We start from the raw sequence: 7,157 nt of genomic DNA, 5'->3' as shown, positions 1-7,157 counted from the left end.
GGGACTACAGTCACACACCACCATACCTGGCCAATTTTTTGTATTGTTTTCTGTGAATGGAAACAGGGTTTCACCATGTTGCCCAGGCTGCTCTCGAATTACTGCACTCAGTAAGTAACCTAATAGCTAAGTTAGTTTTTGAAGCTATTAATATTGCTAAAATTATTGCTATAGAAAAGAGAAAAAAGCATGCTGAATAGAACTCTGTTCTTAGAGATTTCGCCTGAAAAAGTCACATGTTATTTCTTCTCACCTCCATTGGCCAAAAAAAAAAAAAAAAAAAAAAAAAGCTATATGGTCATGCAAAAATTTAAGCAGGTGGGTTGGTATAGTCAGAATGCATTCATAAAAACTGAACTGAAAATATTTGGAGAACAGCACCAATGACTATCGTGAATGCCAACATGCATCCCTAACAACCCCGTGCTGTTACTCTCCAGAGTTTTTATGTCTTGCAAAGTATTAGAACTTCCTATCTGAAGCCATACCACTCAGAGGGACTGCAAAATACATAATGACATCTCCTTTAGGATGTCCTTAGAGAATTCAAGGAAAAGAAGTTAAATAATTTAAAAAGGGCTTTTGGGTACAGCTATTTAGCAGTAGGGGGTAAGAGTAGAGATAGATTGTAAAGATAATAGTAGGGTTAGCGTTAGGATTAGGGTCTGGGTCAGACATACAGGGCCGGAAGTATGGTTAGAGGTGGGGTCATGGTCAGGGTCAAGATCAGAGTCAAGGTCAAAGTCAGGGTCAGAATTAGGGACCAGGGTAGGGATCGGGGTTAGGGTCAGGGTCCAAGTCTAGAGACAGGATTGCGGTTAGGATTAGAACCAGAGCTTTGTTCTCCTCAGGACCCACCCGAGAAGAGGCCATGGCTTTGGAGCACCTGGTACAGGATTGTGGTTAGGATTAGAACCAGAGCTTTGTTCTCCTCAGGACCACCCGAGAAGAGGCCATGGCTTGGAGCACCTGGTAGTGTGTCCACAGTGAAGACCAGAGTTTCGTTGTCCTCAAGACTGACCTGGGGGGACGTGGCTGCGGGCCAGTGAGGAAGGTGAGGCTAAAGCTTCCTGTCTGCTCTCCGGGTGCTAAAGGGAGCTCCGCCATGGGCTTTACTTCACACGTTATATCCTGCAAGTCTGGTTTTACAAAAGCATCCCTTCCTCGAGGCTTTGGTTGCTCATCATCACAGCGTGTCATAACACATGATAAGATTTGGGTTTGCTTCAGCGGGGAGATCTTGGTACAGAGAAAGGAGAAATGCTTAGAGCCACTGTCAGGACAGTTGGGATGAAAGCTGGAGATGGGCAGAGGCTGGAGGAAACATGTGCACCCCCTGTAAATGCTTTTATTCATGTTTTCATTACTCATTTTTCTTACAGTGTTAAATTAGTAAAAATAGTATTGAAAAATTGAAAAGTAGGCATATTAAAACTTGCAACATTATTTAAGTTTAAATATATTATTTGTACCTCATCAACATTTTTTATTTTGTTGAGAAAGTCAAAGGTTAATTGGCAGCATATTTTTAATAGTAGATAGAATAATGTCTGTTTTATAAACATTGACATCCTACATTACATGTGTGAACCCTGAAAATCTGAGACAGGTCTCAGATTTTTTAGAAAGTTTATTTTGCCAAGTTTGAGGATGCGCCCATGATGCCTCCTCAGGAGGTCCCGACAACACGGGCCCAAGGTGGTCGGGGCCCAGCTTGGTTTTACACACTTTAGGGAGACATGAGACATCAATCAATGTGTGAAAGATGTACCTTGGTTCACTCCAGAAAGGTGAGACAACTTGAAGAGAAGGCCAGACAGGGAGCTTCCAGGTCATAGGTAGGTAAGAGACAAATGGTTTCATTCTTTTGAGTTGCTGGTTACCCTCTCCCGATGCGGCACTCAGATACGCATTTCTCTCGGTGAGCAGACAGGTGACTCTCAGAGGGAGTCCTGTGTTGGAGACAAGCATTCTGACCTGTAGCTGATTGCAGGAGCTTTCAGAAAAGCATCAGTGGGAAATAATATCTAAATGACAAAAGGTATGAAATGGCTGTGATGAAAGATCTGATGAGAGTTCATTAAACCACAACTGACAAAGATATCTGATTTTTTTTCTGTGGCATACAACATTTAAAATAATAACTGGAATTATGACTGATAACTCTATACCAGCACATAGCATGAATAAGGAGGACGTTGACAAATTTCCAGGAATTTTATATAATTTCTGAAAACATAACATTTTACCCATACAAATATAACACAGGGAAGGTTAGGTATCTCTTTTTATTTGTATATTTTGTATGGTTTTCCTTATAAAATATTACATCCTATTTTTCTTGCAAAACATGCCCTATTTTTCTTACATATTTTGCATAGAGTTGTCTCTAGTTATTCTATTATTTCTAGTAGTGTTTTTTTTTGTTTGTTTGTTTTGTTTTTGAGACAGAGTCTCGCTCTGTCCCCCAGGCTGGAGTGCGGTGGCGTGATCTCAGCTCACTGAAAGCTCCACCTCCCGGGCTCACGCCATTCTCCCGCCTAAGTTTCCTGAGTAGCTGGGACTACAGGCGCCTGCCACCACACCCAGTTAATTTTTTGTATTTTTAGTGGAGACATGGTTTCACTGTGTTAGCCAGGATGGTCTTGATCTCCTGACCTCATGATCCACCCATCCTGGTCTCCCAAAGTGCTGGGATTGTACGCGTGAGCCACTGCGCCTGGCCTGTTTCTAGTAGTTTTATTTACATATATTGATTATAATGTTAATACTTTTATTTTCCAGAGAAAACTAGGAGATAGACAGTTTTAAACTGTCATATGTTAGCATTCTGCAGTAGATTAGAAAATGTATGAGTATACCATCTCCCAACATCGGGATGTGTTTTCTCATAGTACATATGTTTCTCATAGTACACAGTACGGTGTGGTAGTTTCTCATAGTACATAGTATAGTGTGGTAGGCAAAAACATGTTTATTAACAGGCCAAAATATCTGGTTTCTCTGTAAAAATAAGAAGCCAAAAGTATATAAACTTGAATTACTTATGTCCAGTAATTTATGTTTTAGTATTGTATCTTATTTATAAATGACCTAGATATTTAATGGAAATATTTTACTTCGCTTAACTTTAAGGTTAAAAATTACCAAAAATATTTTGGAAACTACTATTAGGCAGATCTACTGTAAAAAACTTATTATTGAAATAATGTTTTTCACTTTTCACAACATGGCACCAAAAGCAAAGAAGGAAGCTCCTGCCCCTCCTAAGGCCAAAGCCAAAGCAAAGGCTTTAAAGGCCAAGAAGGCAGCGTTGAAATGTGTCCACAGCCCCCCAAAAAAAGAAGATCTGCACGTCACCCACCTTCCAGCGTCCCAAGACACTGCGACTCCAGTCCAGATATCCTGGGATGAGCACCCCCCGGAGAAACAAGCTTGACCACCATGCTATCATCAAGTTTCCACTGACCACTGAGTCAGCCGTGAAGAAGATAGAAGACAACAGCACGCTTGTATTCACTGTCGATGTTAAAGCCAACAAGCACCAGATCAAACAGACTGTGAAGAAGCTCTGGGACGTGGATGTGGCCACGGTCAACATCCTGATTCGGCCTGATGGAGAGAAGAAGGCATATGTTCGACTGGCTCCTGATTACGATGCTTTGGATGTTGCCAACAAACTTGGGATCATCTAAACTGAGTACCGCTGGCTGATTCTAAATATATGTATATCTTTTCACTATAAAAAAAGGAAATGTTTTTCATAAACATGATGACTTAAAATCTTAAAGCTTATAGATTTGATTGTAATGATCTAGTAAGTATAATATTAGCTTCTTGTAAGCACTCAAGCAGAATAAAAACTTGTTTGTTGCCCGGGCAGGGTGGCTCACACCTGTAATTCCAGCACTTTGGGAGGCCGAGGTGGGCGGATCATGAGGTCATGAGCTCAAGACCATCCTGGCTAACACTGTGGAACCCTGTCTCTACTAAAAATACAAAAAAATTTAGCTGGGCGTGGTGGCAGGTGCCTGTAGTCCCAGTTACTGGGGAGGCTGAGACAGGAGAATGGCGTGAACCCGGGAGGTGGAGCTTGCAGTGAGCGAGATCGCACCACTGCACTCCAGCCTGGGCAACAGAGCAAGACTCCATTTCAAAAAAAAAAAAAAAAAAACCCACAAGAAATCTCCCTTTATTCATAAAATGGAGGGCCCTGCCGGGAGCGCCAGGGCAGGCCCGGCCCCTCCCGGGGCTCCTCCGGCCTCAGAGCCTCCATGCGGGAGCCCAAGGAAGGCCCTGGCAGGGGCTCAGGGTGTGGGGCGCCCACAGTGCGGGGAGCTGCCAGGCCTGGGCGCAGGGACGCGGACCCCTACGTCTCCGGCCCGCCCTGGACCTTCCTCTCCCGGGTGCCAGCACGCCCAGCACTTCTAGCCGCCGATGGCAGCGTCTCACCCGCCACTCAGCAGCCTCAGCGCACACAGCCCCGCCGCGCGCCACAGCGCCACCTGGCCTATGATCAGCGCGGGGCTGAGGGACCCCACTTACCCCGACGTAGGGCGCGGGGCGGGGCTTGCCGTGACGGCCACCACTCCTATTGGTCAGCGCCAACGGCAACGTCCTCTGCGATAGGCTGTAGATGAAAAGGGCGGGCCTCCACCGCTCTGGGACGGGCGGGAGGGCGGTGCAAAGGGAGGTGGGCAGGACGGGTGGGGCAGACGTGCCGAAGGAGGCGGGCAAAGTGAGAAGCGTACTCACGGGTAAAAGGGGCGCGGCCGGCTTGCCGAAATGGGCGGGGTGCGGCCAGCAGCAGGATGTGGACAGTTGATAGGAGGGGAAGTGGGCAGGGGAGAAGTGGGGCGTGGCGAGAGGCGTGTCTATGCAGATGGCGTGGGGCCTGGTGAAGGGCGGGGCTGCGCAGGTGAAAAGAGGGGCTCCTGGAAGGGCGTGCTATGTTGCGCGCGGCTGTGCAAGTGATGGGGGTTGCTTAGTGAGGGGTGCTCTTTGCAGGTGAGGAGTGTAGCCTAGTAGGCGGGGATGCAGGTGAGCTGGGCCTTGGGGATGGGGCTTGCAGGCGATGGGGGGAGCCAGTGGGGCGGGGCTGCAGGCTAGCTGCGCCTTGGGGGCGGGACTTGCATGCGAGAGGCGGGGCCTTGTGGGGGCAGGGCTGGCAAAAGAGGGTGGGGCTTGGTGATGGACGGGGCTGTTCCAGTGAGGGTAGCGGCCTTGTCGGGGGCTGCTGGAGGCTGGGCCAGGTGTACCTTGGTAATCCTCTCTGGCCTTGGTCATGTGGCTCAAGCTGTGCCCAGCAGGGAGGCCGGCCCGATCGAGCTGCGGTCTCTACCCTGAGAGCTAGGGCTCCTTTCCCCAGCGCGGGTTAAAGCACCGTGTGTCCACCTGTGCAGTGGCTGGTCCCAGTGTGCCCTGGAGGGCAGAAACCCTGGGTCCTGCCGCTGGTCCGGGGCGTCTGCTTCCCCTTTCTGCAGTTTCTGGGAGGGTCTGTGTGTCCAGGGCGCTCTGATCCCTGCCTCAGGACCACGGGTGAGGGGTCAAGATCGTCCGCTTTGGAGCTGGCCCGGATCTTGGTTCTGTGGATCCTCGCTGTGTGGCTCTGGAGCAGTTCTGTCCTCAGGAGAGGGATCCTCACAGCTGCCTCTTGGGGCCCTGAGGAGAATTAATAGGACGACCCCCGGATAGCTGCTCGTGGCCCTGTGCGGAGCCAGTCCTGTGTCTCCACCAGTTCCTTCCCTCTGTGCTCCCCCACACTGTCATATCGCCAGCCTTTATTTCCTTTTCCTTGGACCCAGGCAGCGAATGCCCCGCTGGCCTTGGCAGCCCCTTCTCTAATCTGTCCTCAAATCACTTCCTGACGGACAGCTCTGACCAGCCATTGGCGTGACCAAAACCCCACAAAATAGAACCCAACTTTCCTATTAAGCTGTGCAGAGCTGTCCCAGCCCCATTTCCCACAGGCTGTCCTCATTCGCCGTGGGATCCGTGGTTCTCACCTGGGGCTGGGGGTGCCCCTGGCATCCAGGGGGAGTGTCAGGGATGTCCCTCCAGGCCCAGTACAGTCCCCCAGCCGGTGGCCAGCAGACAGCAGCACCCAGCCTGATGTCCCTGTGGCTTCCGGTTCCCCGAGGCCAGTTGTGCTTTGCTGCCTCTTCATCCTCTCAGAGGGGTGCCCTCTCTCCACCTTCGCTGGTTAGCAGTGTTCCATCCATTAGAGCTCAAAGCCCCGCCTCCCGGCAATGCAGCCCCTTCTCCTGGCCTGCCCTCTGCCTGTGCCCCGCCGTGTGCGCCATGTCTTCGCCGGCCCATCAGAGCGAGGCTCCCAGGGACGGAGTGGTTCCTGTTTGTGTCTCTGTCCCACCTTCTCTGGACCTGGCACTGTGCCCTTTGTCGACAGAGGTCTTGGGTTGATTGTCAGCAAAGCAGACAATCTATATGGCTCTAAATGGCTGTGAACATGCTTGATTGGGTTATTTTAAAAATAATTGGATATGTAAACATTTGAGTGTGACACAGGTGGATTTTTGGGCGAATGGTCTTGTTCTTCAGGGAATAACCATAGGCCCATCCACAAGGACCATTTCTGGCTGATTTATGGAACGCTGTTCTACCTGGTTAATTTTGAACGTTATCTCAGCCTGAGAGGTAGCTCAGCATGTGACGAAGATCACTGGTTTGAATCCTAATCTGCTCCTTAAGAGCTGCACCTTCCATGCCTCCGTTTCTTCCTTGGTTAGGTAGGAAAGGTGTGAGCTACCTCAGAGTTGTGAGTGAGGCCTGCATCGAGTGACCACATTAAAGTGCCAAGAACTGCACCCAGAGGGTTGATATTTAAAGACCTTTAAACATTCCGATGCTGCACCCGGGTAAAACAGCAAAGTTATTACAGATGCAGATGCAGAGCCTTGGTGAGGTGGGGGGGCTGATGGCAGGAGGTGGATCACCGACCCTGGAACGAGGGCGTGGTCTGTTCGAGGCTGAACGAAGTGTACGTCATTGCGTGTACCACGGAGGTCCCTCTCGTGAAGTCCTGGAAGGGTCCATGTGGCTGAGCCGTGCGGTCTGTCTGTGACGTCCGGCAGGAGCAGAGCTTTCGGGTGTAGCCTTGCTCTTGTGTGCACGGCCCTCAATGGTCTCAAAAGTCTGAG

At 49.6% G+C, this 7,157-nt stretch overlaps 1 long non-coding RNA gene and 1 pseudogene across 1 annotated transcript; one reads left to right on the top strand and one right to left on the bottom strand.

Moving 5' to 3' along the window:
- Window positions 1–286: 286 nt before the first annotated feature.
- Window positions 287–4,532, bottom strand: LOC116418635. The gene is made up of 3 exons (XR_004228731.1): window positions 4,453–4,532; window positions 3,365–3,612; window positions 287–2,027 (listed from the first exon to the last, which is right to left on the bottom strand). It is a non-coding gene; the product is annotated as an uncharacterized LOC116418635 (long non-coding RNA).
- On the top strand, window positions 875–3,750 carry LOC113221555 (annotated as a pseudogene).
- Window positions 4,533–7,157: the final 2,625 nt, after the last annotated feature.

Source organism: Piliocolobus tephrosceles, unplaced genomic scaffold (assembly GCF_002776525.5).
Source record: "Piliocolobus tephrosceles isolate RC106 unplaced genomic scaffold, ASM277652v3 unscaffolded_25852, whole genome shotgun sequence".
Classification (NCBI taxonomy): domain Eukaryota; kingdom Metazoa; phylum Chordata; class Mammalia; order Primates; family Cercopithecidae; genus Piliocolobus; species Piliocolobus tephrosceles.
The sequence above is the reverse complement of the archived record's forward strand: the minus strand, read 5'-3'. Positions and strand labels throughout refer to the sequence as shown.